Genomic DNA, 15,052 nt, shown 5'->3' with positions numbered 1-15,052 from the left:
GGAGGCTGTGTTGTGAAGATGTCTCTTTTGTTTTGTTCACATATTAAACCATTAACTTGGTTGGAATGTTTCATCTTCCAACAGATGGATGGTATTTGTTCGCATGCAAATTATAATTAATAATATTAAAGGACACAACACTGTGTTTGATAGTGTAGGGGTTTTTTGAGCCTCAATTAGTTTGTGTAAGTGTAATAGGCAAGAAAACATCATGAACAGTTTCAGACATGTCAAAGAATTTTTGTTCCCTAAGGTAAACATAAAATCAATTACAAAGAGCAGAGTCAAGCAAAGAAAAATGTTTTATTGAGCTCAATGGTATCTTCAGAAAACACTGTTCACATGGACTGTACTGCCGAGGAGACAACTCCCCCTCCCTTCTGCGCTTTCTTATACTCTGCAGGTTTCGTAGCAGGATCAGCCTTGCCTACTATCAGTTATTACTGATGACATTCACAGGGTTTGGCTGGCACCAGATGTTTCCTTTTTTCTGAAGATTTCTAACTCTGTTTTTGCAGAGACTCACCAGGGCTCTCAGTTCTGGGAGTTATCTCTAAGTAAGGCCAGCACAAGATCACACACACAGAAACTCACTTATTGAATACAGGATTATAATTGAGTTAATATATTTGATCATACATAATCTTCTATTTCTGTTGAACTTATCAATTTCCAGTAAAGACACCACCTCTGTTTAGTGATCTAATTGTGTAAGGTTCTACACAACAAGAGCTGTGATGTCTGAGTGCCCCTGTTAAGCATAAATATGCTTTGAGCATCTTGGGAAGTAACAGTATTAGTTTGGCAAACCTTGTGAGAATCACTGAACACTACTGTTTTTTTTTTTTTTTTTTTATTAATTTTTTTTTTTGTAAATGTAGTCTGAACCACTGAACACTCTCAGTAGGGTTGGTTTCTTGGGAAACTTGGTACTGAAATCAAGGGAGTTCATGCTTTGTTGAAGTATCTTAATGCTTGAAGTAAGTCAAGCTCAGCATTGATCAGCAATGATCAGAGCTAGTACATGTATCACAAGAAACATTCTCATTAGTTATAAATGTAAAATAAGTTACAAAGAAAAGAATTGTTGCTCAGACACTTACCCATCATGTCTTCTCAAACATGAATTAGAATGATTCACAATAGAAGCTGTGAAAAAATGCAGTGATAGGAATAAGTAATGCCCATTTTTAAAATGTTTGATATTAATGATTGCTTATAATGCAAAATAAAAATGTTTAAAGTAGAATATAATATAGAATAAAATATGCAGTTCTGTAATATACTGATAGAGAATTTGTGAGTAAAAGTGATATAAAATTGAATGAGAGCTTTTTGCATGATAAAGACTGTGTCAGATATATGAGTAAGAAAATCTCTGCAGGGTGTGTTTAATCAAAACTGGCAGAAATGGGCTTCAGTCCAATGCAATCCACACTACGGGAGAGCAGTGATAAACACTGTATAACAAAACATGAGATGGACAATGAGATGAAAGAAGACAAGTTAGGAAGACACGTTAGAGGTACACTATACATTGAATTAAGAGAGGATGCTTCAGAGAGACTTGCATCAGAGAATACGTAGAGGAAAAACAGGAAAGAACGGTGACAGCAGACAGCATTGGAAATGTCAAGAAGTGGAAGACAAATGAAGGTACCACAAAGATATAAGGATGTAGATGAATAAAGGGCCAGTATGAATCCACTGGTTGTAAAAAGAGGAGCAATATTATGTGCCCTTGACATGTAAGATCACAAAACTCCGGACTTCTGGTAGTTCCCAGAATATTAAAGTCTACAAAAGGGGCTAGAGCGTTTTCGTATTTAGCTCCTAAACTTTGGAATAGTCTTCCTGACAGTGTTCGGGGCTCAGACACAGTCTCCCAGTTTAAAAGTAGATTAAAGACATATCTCTTTAGCCTGGCATACACATAATTCCTCCCATAACCTCATACTCCGGTACATCTGATCAAATGCACATTATCATCTAGTTCTGCTAATATTATAAACAGCAGCTACGCTAATTCCTTTCCACCTGTTCCTTTTTCTACCCATCCTGAGGCATCTGGAGATTGTGCCAGCTCCACTAGACAAAGGCCAACCCCTGCGAGGATCCTGAGGCATCCAGAGATGGACCAACTTCAGCTGGATTCTGATTCGTAAGGACTTAGGTATATCAAAGCAATGCTGGCAACCCTATGTGGACTTCAAGGACAACAACAACCTCTTAATTAATACACAAACTAACATTCTACATCACACTGTGATGTAGACTGATTTTGTCTAACATCTAGGACTTTCTATACTATGATTTTTGTTTCCTATGTTCTATAAAGCTGCTTTTAGACAATGTTCATTGTTAAAAGCACTATACAAATAAAATTGAATTGAAGTGAATTGAATTAAAGCAGGGCAAAAGTGGATCACGAATTTTGAAGAGAAAACAGCAGGACACACATTGATGATAGGAGATATGAAAGCCATATTAGCTCAGACAGATGAGCATTCAAACTCTTTATTTTCAGGAAGGATTGTCACACTTGGTTATATTTCACTGTGTAAGTAGTCACTACCTACATTTTGTCCCTCTTTTTTTTCACTAACATTATACAATAATCCCCCGTTTATTGCAGGGGTTACTCTCCAAAACCACCTGCGATAAACTAAAATCCGCAATACATGGACGCCACCCCCAAATGCTTTTTTTTTTTTAATTGTTTAAGCTGTAAATTACCCCCCGACACTCTAAACACTCTGAATTTTGGGTAAATTTGTAGAAATATCACATTTATAGTGAGTACTGTATGTATGTATGTATGTATGTATGTTCCTTGCCAGAAGCCTTAGAAAGTGCAGAGCATTTGGGTGACTTAATAGGGCTTGCAGAAAGTATTGTAGTATGATTATACACTATATTGCCAAAAGTATTCGCTCACCTGCCTTGACTCGCATATGAACTTAAGTGACATCCCATTCGTAATCCATAGGGTTCAATATGACGTCGGTCCACCCTTTGCAGCTATAACAGCTTCAACTCTTCAGGGAAGGCTGTCCACAAGGTTTAGGAGTGTGTTTATGGGAATTTTTGACCGTTCTTCCAGAAGTGCATTTGTGAGGTCACACACTGATGTTGGACGAGAAGGCCTGGCTCTCAGTCTCTGCTCTAATTCATCCCAAAGGTGTTCTATCGGGTTGAGGTCAGGACTCTGTGCAGGCCAGTCAAGTTCATCCACACCAGACTCTGTCATCCATGTCTTTATGGACCTTGCTTTGTGCACTGGTGCACAGTCATGTTGGAAGAGGAAGGGGCCAGCTCCAAACTGTTCCCACAAAGTTGGGAGCATGGAATTGTCCAAAATGTCTTGGTATACTGAAGCATTCAGAGTTCCTTTCACTGGAACTAAGGGGCCAAGCCCAGCTCCTGAAAAACAACCCCACACCATAATCCCCCCTCCACCAAACTTTACACTTGGCACAATGCAGTCAGACAAGTACCGTTCTCCTGGCAACCGCCAAACCCAGACTCGTCCATCAGATTGCCAGATGGAGAAGCGCGATTCGTCACTCCAGAGAATGCGTCTCCACTGCTCTAGAGTCCAGTGGCGGCGTGCTTTACACCACTGCATCTGACGCTTTGTATTGCACTTGGGCTTGGATGCAGCTGCTCGGCCATGGAAACCCATTCCATGAAGCTCTCTGCGCACTGTTCTTGAGCTAATCTGAAGGCCACATGAAGTTTGGAGGTCTGTAGCGATTGACTCTGCAGAAAGTTGGCGACCTCTTTGCACTATGCGCCTCAGCATCCGCTGACCCCGCTCCGTCAGTTTACGTGGCCTACCACTTTGTGGCTGAGTTGCTGTCATTCCCAAACACTTCCACGTTCTTATAATACAGCTGACAGTTGACTGTGGAATATTTAGGAGCGAGGAAATTTCACGACTGGATTTGTTGCACAGGCGTGGCATCCTATCACAGTTCCACGCTGGAATTCACTGAGCTCCTGAGAGCGACCCATTCTTTCTCAAATGTTTGTAAAAACAGTCTGCATGCCTAGGTGCTTGATTTTATACACCTGTGGCCATGGAAGTGATTGGAACACCTGATTCTGATTCTTTGGATGGGTGAGCGAATACTTTTGGCAATATAGTGTATGTCACAAGCAATTTAATTATCTATGTGACATCACGTTAACCCCAAAAATAAGTGGAATCGTAAAATTAAATAATTTAACTGCATTATTATTATTATTATTATTATTATTATTACAATACAGGTGCAGTGATTATGAAAGTAGTAGTAGAAGTGTACCTTACCCCATGTCATGAACTATTTAAATATTTAAAAGTATTAATTATCTTTATCTGAATCTTGAATCTCGTGAGATTCAACATGGCGGCGCGCTGCTGTTGAAGAAATTCTCCTCTGCTCCTTAAAACTAAACTTCTTTAAAAACTAGCAAAACTTCTCAGACTCTTTTCAAATTTTGGGAACCAGAGAAATCTGTGTACATTTGTTTTGGGGAATGTTGTATGTCCCAGGAATCATCAACACAACATACACATGTAAACATGATATTTATTAACAAAGCTCGTGTCATCAAAACAGGTAACTTTTATATACTAGACACAGTGCTCATGCGTTTTCCTGATACCTAGACCCAATGAGGGAGAGTGCATTTAGTGCATCACATTAAAATACACAATGTATTGTTGAACAGATCATTTATCACAATGATCTACATCCCCTTTCTTTAGCTGAAACCTCCTATCAAAAGAAATAAAAACATTTAACAATGAACAAATTTGTGGCATGACATTGACTTGGTCAACGACCAAGAACATGGATGACTACTACTGCAACTATGTTACCATTGCAGTAAAAAAAACTGAACTGCTGCAGACACAAATCTAAAGATGATCTCTGTATGCATTAAGAAAACATGACCAATAGAATGATATTGGCAACATAGCAATGGCCACAATAAACACAATTAGCAGCTATTCGAAATAATAACCACAGTGCCACTAGATCCAGCACTAGTAGAACTCACTGTTCATATCTAGGGTTAGGCTTGCAAATATGATCTGAACGTGTTCTGTAGGGTGCACTGCTGACCTTGGTGGAGGACTGTACTGTGTGCTTTGGCAAGTCAGTGGGTGTGGATTCTGGTTGTGGGAGGTGTATTTGTGGTGAATGTGGTGCAGGGGGAGCACAGTCTTGTGTATGTATAATGGTATTTTGAGAGTCAATGTCCTCAGGAGTGAGCCTCATGGAGGGGGCTTTGCAACGGGAAGGATGTGACGTCGGTTCCTCCTCTATGTTCTCCCATTGTATTGGATTGTGTAGGACCAAGGTTCCTTGTTCAGCTCCTTTACTGTACTAAGGTGGTTGTATCCTTTCGGGGTTTGCATTCTGACAACTTGTCCCTCTGCCAGTGGTTGCAGTTGATGACTTGAGGCATCATAGTATTGCTTTTGGGTCATCCTCTTATGGAGGAGCTGTGCAGTGACTTGCTGGGCATCTTTGAGAGCTGGTTCTAACAGCTTGGAGTTGACGGAAATGGTTGACCGTGTCTGTTGTGACAAGAGGCGTTGTGCAGGGGAACCTAATGTCGGGTCACCGGGAATGTTTCTCGGATTTAGGAGATTAAGGAATACATCTGTCCTATCTCTGTGAGATTTCTCCATCAGCTGTTTGGCACTGCAGACTGCTCTCTCTGCCAGGCCGTTTGACTGCGGGAACACTGGACTACTGGTGACATGGATAAAGTTCCACTGTTTGGCAAAATCTCTGAATTGTTGACTTGTGTACTGTCTGGAGTTATCAGAAATGAGTATGTGCAGTGTGCCATGCACAGAGAAATGTCTTTTCAATTTCCTGATCACAGCTGAGGATGTCATATCAAGGAGAAGGTCATACTAACCCGAGTATGAGTCCACAAGCACCAGGTAGCTTTGCCCATGCCACTCGAACATATCTGTTGCCACAGTAGACCAAGGCAAGTCTGGAACTGGGTATGGTTTTAGTGGTTCTTTCTGTTGATGTGGCTTTGCAGTTACAGACTGAGCATGTGAGGAGTTCTGCTGTGATATCAGCCGTCATCGTTGGCCAGGAAATGATACCTCTTGCTCTGCGCTTGGTAGCTTCCAAACCAGGGTAACCTTTGTGGACTATACTGATGTATTCTCTCTGTAATGAGTGAGGAATGACTGTCTTATGGCCTTTCATCACTATTCCGTCTTCCACGGCTAGTTCATCTCTGTAAGGAAAGTATGGACGCATAGCTGGGCACAAACTATGTTCCTTACCTGGCCAACCTTGTTCAATCACAGTGCTGAGAGCCTGTAGCACCTCATCCTCTGCTGTTTGCTTTCTGAGTTCCTCCAGTCGAGCAATGGAGATGTAATTGATGGACATGACCTCAAATGTGTCATTTTCAACATCTGGAGGAACTTCTGTGTTTGGAGTTCGAGACAGGGTGTCCGCTAAATACATATGCTTACCCTTCTTGTACACCAGAGTGATGTCTTAGCACTGTAACCTGAGCATCATTCTCTGTAATCATGCAGGGGCTGTGTGAATGGGTTTCTTCAGAATGGTCACCAGGGGCTGGTGGCCCGTTTCGACAATTGTTGGCTTCCCGTACAGGTAATCCCTGAATTTGGTACAGGCAAATACGACAGCAAGCAGCTCCTTTTCAATCTGTGCGTATCATGTCTCTGTGTCTGTGAGTGTGTGAGATGTGTACGCAACTGGTCTGCCATCCTGCATACATGCAGCACCATGTCCAAAACATGAGGCATCACAGGTTAATGTTACTGGCTTTTTTACATCATAGTATGACAAAACAGGTAGGGTGGTGAGACATGCTTTGAGGGTATCAAATGTGTGTTGGTGCTGCTGGTACCAGCACCATGCAATTTCTTTGTGTGTCAGCTTCCTTAGGGGTGCAGCAACATCACTAAAGTTTGGGATGAACTTCCCCAGGTAATTTGCCATTCCAAGGAAGTGCTGTAATGCTAGAGCATCCTTGGGAGCTGGCATCTCGGAGATTGCTTTTGTTTTTGAAGGATCTGCCTTCAAGCCTTCAATAAGTAGCTGAATTGGTCCAGATGAAATTTGCATTTGGCAGGGTTTAATTTGAGCTTGACTTTGTGTGCTCGATTAAGCACTCTTTTCAAATTGATGTCATGTTCTGCAGCATCATGGCCTCCGATGATGATGTCATCAACAATGATAGTACAGGGGAATCCAGAGAACAGCTGCTCCACTGAGCGGTGGAACACTTTGCTGGTGGAGTTTATGTTGAAAGGCATATGAAGAAACCTATAGCGGCCAAATGGAGTGCTGAACGTAGTCATCATAGAAGACTTGCGGTCAAGATGTATCTGCCAGAAAGAATTCTTTGCGTCCAGCTCAGAAAATGCAGTTACCCCTGACATCTGGGATGCTACCTCCTCTACAATGCGCATTGGGTGATGGGGTCTCTTTAAGGTGGTGTTGAGACCTTTAGGATTTATACACAGTCTGATTTCTGAACATTTTTTGAAATGATTAATTTTCTTGCAGTTGTGGCCCAGCTGTCCAAAAGCCGGGCATTAATCTTTCTTTCTCACGTGATTGTTTCCAGAGTTTTTGCAGTTAGTTATGGTGGGTGAATCATGCTATTTTATTTTAGGCTTTTGCCTTCTGCTGGAAACCGGATGTACTGCATGCACGTTAGTGGGCGTCTGCGGCATCGCCAGTGTTTTATTACTTTCCTCAGTCGTTTCATGTATGCGACATATTGAGATAGCTTTTGCCAGAGTTAAGTCACTGTCTCTTAACAGTGCTTTCCTTAGGAAAAGCACTGTTGATACCACATAATATCCTGTCACAGACTAGCTCGTCTGTCAATTCTCCGAAATGGCATGCTTTTGCTTTGATCCTGAGATCACTGATAAATGACTCGATAGTCTCACCTTGTTTCTGGTTTCTGGAGTGAAACTTGTGTCTCTCCATGGTTTTGTTTTGTTGCGGGTTGCAAATTTTACGAAACTTCCTTTTCAGGCATTTGGGATCCTCTCTTGACTCAGCGGGAGATAAAACAGCGCCATTCTCACCTGGTGCACGCACCTATGCTGTGTAGACAAACGAACGCTCTCGTTCTATGGCGTCCGGCCCTGCAAGATTGAGGAGAATATAAGACTACTAAAATGGTTCACTCGGAGTATGTCCCAGGAATCAACACCACAACATACACACAAACGTGATATTTATTAACAAAGCTCGTGTCATCAAAACAGGAAACCTTTACATACTAGACACACTGCTCATGCGTTTTTCTGATACCTAGACCCAATGAAGGAGAGCCTGTTCTTAAAGAGCCCAACACATTTTAATGCATCACATTAAAATACACAATGTATTGTTGAACAGATCATTTATCACAATGATCTACAGGGAATATATTGCAAATATTGTGTTTTGGGAATATATTTGACACTTGCAAATCCGAAGATTTGCTTAAACCTGAGAAAGAAAAGGACGACTTTGCTATAGGCACGGAGGATGTAAACACAAGCTCGCTGCAGGTGAGTTTGTTTACAATCCAAATTAAATCTTATTTAACTTGATACTAATTAAAAGTTAATTCCTCACACCCAAGCATTAAGCACAGTCATATAATTCTATGTTCCACTATATATAAATACTATCCAGAACTTTTCTGTACATTAATTCATTATACAATAGTGTGATCATTTTACGTGTGTGAGACCCAAACAGGAAAAATGTTTTTTATAGCTGTCTTTGTAAAAGTTTTATCATACTAGCCTGAGAAACTAACAGCAAGAAAATTTGGATCTTGATTAAACCTTTGATTAAAAACCTATAGAAGAAATGTCACCAACTCAAATCACAATACTTTACCTTCACCTTTAGCATTCACCTGAATGATCCAGGCCTTACCTGTACAGTTATCTCACGGTGTTCATTTGCCAAAGAAGAAACTACAAACCCTAGCCTGTGTAAATCAATCACAAATAATTTAATTAATTAGATTATAAGATATTCAGCTACTGCTATTTTATATAATATATATTTCATAAATTAAAAAAAAATCTCCATAGTTCATACCCACAAGCTGTAACATTAGTGGTCACTACATGCCCATAAGAGACACATTAAAAGCATCACATCCTGCTAGTGTCACCTTATAATGTCCGAACACAGATAGCATGCTGCTACTGCTATGTAGTCTCTGCAAATCAGTATTAACCATTTGCTTTTGTTTCTGTGGCTATGAATAATGAAAAATAACTGAGTAATGAACAATAAATGTGTTTAAAGCTGACTAAATGCTATTAGTACTAATAGTAAATATAAAGATTTCACTGACCTGAGCACCTCATTGTTTCATCAAGACTGGCCAACAGCTTAATTCAAACACTTATTCATTTGAGTTTGGCAAATTTGTTGGGGATATTAATCACAAAATAATATTGGAAAAGTAAGAAATTTAAATGCAAATGTAGATGTAAATGCAGATAATCCGTTCCAGCAAAAAATATTACCAATATTACCAAACAAGATGCTGCATCACTTGCCACACTCCAGACATCCATGACCTAGATGCCCTTTTATGGTATTGCGGGCATGCTCCACTTTTTCACATTACCTACCCAAACCGATAAAGTGGCATACAGCTCTGGAACAAATTAAGAAACTGCAAAATATTCAGTTTCTCTGGTTTTACTAGTTATGTGTCACAGTACACACACACACAGGAAGCAGAGAGCAAGTTCAGTGCCACTTTAATCCAACACAGGCAGGCAGAAGGTAAAACGTAACTCAGGCAGATTGTGAACTCAAGCAGGCAGGCAAAGAAGGCAAAAACAGGCAGACTGGCGAGTAAGGAGACTAGTGGCTTTATCCAATGCAGTCTTAATACTTGCCGTTGTCACTGACGAGTGAGCACTTTAAATAGGCATTGAGTAAATTAAGTGCAGGTGGCGTGATCAATAAACAGGTGACTGAGCGAGGTAGTGCTGCTGGGACCTGCATGCGCGTTACATCATGTGGCATTTCCCCCCTATTCCAAATAAACACTGTCATTTAGAACATTTATTTACATAAAATTATAAAAAAGATGAAGTATTTACAGATTTCAAATAATGCAAAGAAAACAAGCTCATATTTAAACACAGACTAATGGTTTAAGTTAATATTCAAAATCAATATTTTGAGGAATAACCCTGATTATTAAAAAAACAATCCTCAGAGTTGGGGAACATTGTCAGAGCAAAAGAAAGCAAGTTTTCTTTCAGGACAAACTTGTACGTGGCTTGATTCATGCGTCCTTCACAAAGACGAATGTGCCTGATTCCAGTCTTGCTGAAGCACCCTCAGATCATCACTGAATTTCCAAATTTTAAAGAGGGTGCGAGACACTGTGGATTGTAGGCCTCTCCATGTCTCCGTCAAACCATCAGATGACCAGATGTTGGTCAAAGATGAAAATTCTACTCATCAGAGAAGAACAATATAAAGAAGAAGTCTTTTGCAAACCTTTTTCTAGCTCTCCACGACTTCAGCCCTGCCTCTAGGAGCCTGTTTCTGTCAGAGTGTGCAGAGGGATGAGCCAGAAGAATCAGGTGGGCACACAACAGACGTGGCTTTATTAAATAACAGGTATAAGGAATAACTTGAACTGAAAAGATGCCAAAACTCAGGAAACTGCTACTGCAAAAGAAACTGGAGAGGGCAGGCAAAATAGTGTTCAAGAAAAACACGCAAACTCAAAGACTATAATACTCACCGGTGTCTCTGACGAGTATGGTAAATAAATAATAATGGTTTAAATAGTCCTTTGGCTAATTGCCAGCAGGTGCACCGGCGGCACTCAGGTGACTGGGGCGTGATGACGTCACTGAGTCCCGCAGATCCGTCCTAGCTATGCACTTCAACCCCAGCTGCCGTTTGCCATTCTTTTTGTAGGTCACTTGATGTACTTCATTAAGCAGAGTGAGGTCTGCCTGTTTTGTAATTTAACAGACACTGGAATGGAATGGCTGCCATAGAGATGCTGATTTAAGAAAAAATTGGAGTGGTCTCTTAGTTTTTTTCCAGAGCTGTTGAGTTCCTCAGACACAGTTGTTTTTATGTTTTTATTTTTTTAATTAAATAAATTCATGAATTTTTCAATATTGTACATGAATAATTATACATTACTGTCACTTTGCAGCTGACAATTTATTTATTGTTTGTATAATTATTAACTCTATATCAATAAATGAGAAAACATTGTATAGCTGAGCACATACACTGAATAAAATGGTCTATCTTTAAAACTATAACTATATTTTGCATGATTTCATGTTTATTTAATGAGTTTTTTTCCCAGTGAAAGTGGACTGTACTGCTGTGGAAATTTTAAGAAAAATACTACACTGGTAGCCACGGGCAAGAGTAAAAAGGTACACAATTTATTTGTGCTGTTGTGCAGCAGGACACAGCACTCTCCATGCAATTTGGAAAAAACATCGGGCCCGATCATTTTCAGCAGTGAGAATTTCTCAGATTTAACCCTGCCATCTTGTCTCCAACACAGTTCTGTCCCTATAATATTTTGTTTAATCACAACCAACTTCTAGGTCATGCATACAGAAGGTCAGAACCTCTAACATGATTTATCTATGTAAAACTTTTTTTGTTTTAGAACAAAATTTAGTTCACTTTATTTATACCTTAAGAAGATAGTATGGTATTTATTTGACAAATCGACCAAAATGGTGCTAATGTAACATTTAAACTTCATTTTCAAAGCTTATTCAGATTGTACTGGCAAATTACAGATCAATATTTTGATCACACATAGTACTGGTACTCAAACTATATTTTAACAAACGAATAATGCATTTGCACATTTGTCTTTGCATGTGAGTGCATGCAGCACTGCCAAAGTTTGCTCTATTTTATTTGGTCTTGTGTATACAAATGTGTTGTGTATTAGGCTTAGTTTGTCCTTTTATAATCCTGCTCTGTATCATAAAATATGAAACATCAATGTAGCAGAATTTCAGTGTGAATATTATACAGATAGAATTACATGTTAGATTCCTAATATTTTGCTCTCCATACCCTGATATGGGAACATTCTATCCAGTTACTTTGCATATTTAATTGACCTGATGGTTCTAGATGTTCACCTGCCACACCCCAGACTCAGATGATGAGGTGGTAATAGATGGCTAATCGCTGTGAAATGGCCTGTTGTTGAACTGTGTCTTTGTCCTCAGGAGACACTCTGCCATTTTAGTTGAGGTCCTCATACAGAAGACTGATCATTTCAACTAGGTAAGGTTATTTTTTTTAATATAATATATATCTATATATATATATATATATATATATGCATTTTTACTCAGTATATTACTGTCATTGTGTTTGACAGTTATTCCTTTATTTGATAGAAAATATGTGCATAACTAATCGATTGTATATGAAGTATATTCTCATTAATTAAATGGTCTGTCTCCAAACTACATATACCTGATTCCATGTCTTCTTCTTTCGGCTTTTCCCTTCAGGGGTCGCCACAGCGAATCATCTCTCTCCACCTATCCCTATCTTCTGCATCCTCAACACTTACACCCACTAGCTTCATATCCTCATTTATTACATCAATATACCTCCTCTTTGGCCTTCCTCTTTACCTCCTGCCTGGCAGCTCCATGTCCAACATTCTCCTACCAATATACTCACTCTCCCTCCTCTGGACATGTCCAAACCATCTTAACCTGGCCTCTCTAACTTTGTCCCCCAAATGTCCAACTTGAGCTGTCCCTCTGATGTACTCGTTCCTAATCCTGTCCAACCTTGTCACTCCCAAAGAGAAGCTCAACATCTTCAGCTCTGCTACCTCCAGCTCTGACTCCTGTCTCTGTCTCAGTGACACTGTCTCTAAATCCTACAGCATGGCTGGTCTCCCCACTGTCCTGTACACCTTCCCCTTGATTCTCGCTGAAATTTTTCTATCACACAGAACTCCTGACACCTTTCTCCACCCATTCCAACCTGCCTGCACTCGCTTCTTTACCTCTTTCCCACACTCTCCATTATTCTGGACTGTTGACCCCAAGTACTTAAACTCCTGTACCTTCTTCACCCTGTAATCTTACTGTTCCACTTCCCTCCCTGTCATTCACACACATGTACTCAGTCTTACTACGACTGACTTTCATTCCTCTTCTCTCCAGCGCAAACCACCTCTCCAGGTTTTCCTCCACCTGCTCCCTGCTCTCACTACAGTACACAATGTCATCTGCAAACATCATTGTCCAAGGAGACTCCTGTCTGACCTCCTCTGACAACTGGTCCATCACCATAGAAAACAGGAAGGGGCTCAGGGCCGATCCCTGATGCAGTCCTACCACCACTTTGAACTCCTCTGTCTGACCTACAGCACACCTCACCACTGTCCTGCTCCTCTCATACATGTCCTGCACCACTTTGACATACTTCTCTGCTACTCCTGACTTCCTCATACAGTACCACAGCTCTTCTCTTGGCACCGTCATACGCTTTCTCCAAGTCTACAAACACACAGTGCAACTCTCTCTGACCATCCCTATACTTCTCCATCAACATTCTCAGAGCAAAAATTGTATCTGTTGTGCTCTTTCTGGGCATGAAGCCAAATTGCTGCTCACAAATTTCCACTACCTTCCTTAACCTAGCTTCCACTATACTACGAGCCTTGCTACCCTTCCACCTGGTCTCCTGTACACACAGTATATCCACCTTCCTTCTCTCCATCATATCAGCCAGCTCTCTACCTTTCCCTGTCATAGTACCAACATTCAGTGTTCCTATTCTCAGTCCTACACTCTTACCTTTCGTCTTCTCTCTCTGTCTACGCACTCTCCTTCCTCGACCAACAGTGGCCCAATTTCCACGAGCGCCCTGTAGGTCAACGGCGCCGATCGTTGTTAACCTGGGCCTCGACCGATCCGGTATGAAATTTAGAGTACTGACGATTTGCTTGGTTAAATTTGGCAATGTTTTATGCCGGATGCCCTTCCTGACACAACCCTCTCTATTTATCCAGGCTTGGGACCGGCGCAGAAGTCACTGGACTGTCACCCCATGGCTAGATTATATGCCTGATTCCATGTAGTACATTAAAAATAAAATAACTGTTTAATGATGGAATAATTTGAAAGAATTGTTTTGTTTATATTCTATGCACAATATTAAGTATTACTTTTAAATATTATATTTAACAATAATCTTGATGCTGGAGGTAGATGGGTAATATTTTTAGCTGGGCAGCATATATTCAGTTATTGGAAAAAAAGTAATTATATATTGCATAGTATTGCTAAAAGAAAAAGTTAGATTAGACCTTTCGAGCCACAAAATAGCCATAAACCATGCTACACAAATAACCAGACAACCATGAAACTCTTCTCCATGTGACTTGTGAGCTCAATTTTTGAGGGAGCTGTATGTTTACCTGCTAAAACAGCTAGCATTCTGCTTTTATAGAGCAACTCCTCTCTTCAGTAGAAGTTTTTGCCTTGTTTATTTACTTGCCTCTTTTCATTATCTGTTTCTGATGAAACAAGCACATGATGCTTGTTTAGCACCTAATAATCTAAGATTGATGTTTTGTTTACTGTTCTCTTACAGAGTGAAACATCATCTGTTTGTCTTCACACTACAAATCACCACAGAGGGATTTGTGCAGAATGGGCAAGGGTTCAATTCACTACTGCTCACAGTGTGGGAAGGGTTTTGCCAAGCCAAGTTCTCAAACACATGCGCATTCACACAGGAGAGAAACCATATTGCTGTTCACAATGTGGAGAGAGTTTTACACAAATAAGTCACTTAATCAGACACCAGTACATTCACACAGGAGACAAGCTGTATCAGTGCTCAGAATGTGGGAAGAGTTGTTTGCAGTTGGTATCTGAAAAAATGAGCGCATTCACACAAGAGAAAAGACTCATTGCTGCTCACACTGTGGGAAGAGTTTAAGAGACAAAGAATTTAAAATGTCACGA

This window comes from Hemibagrus wyckioides, linkage group LG03 (assembly GCF_019097595.1).
Source record: "Hemibagrus wyckioides isolate EC202008001 linkage group LG03, SWU_Hwy_1.0, whole genome shotgun sequence".
NCBI lineage: Eukaryota > Metazoa > Chordata > Actinopteri > Siluriformes > Bagridae > Hemibagrus > Hemibagrus wyckioides.
This window is presented reverse-complemented; position numbering follows the sequence as displayed.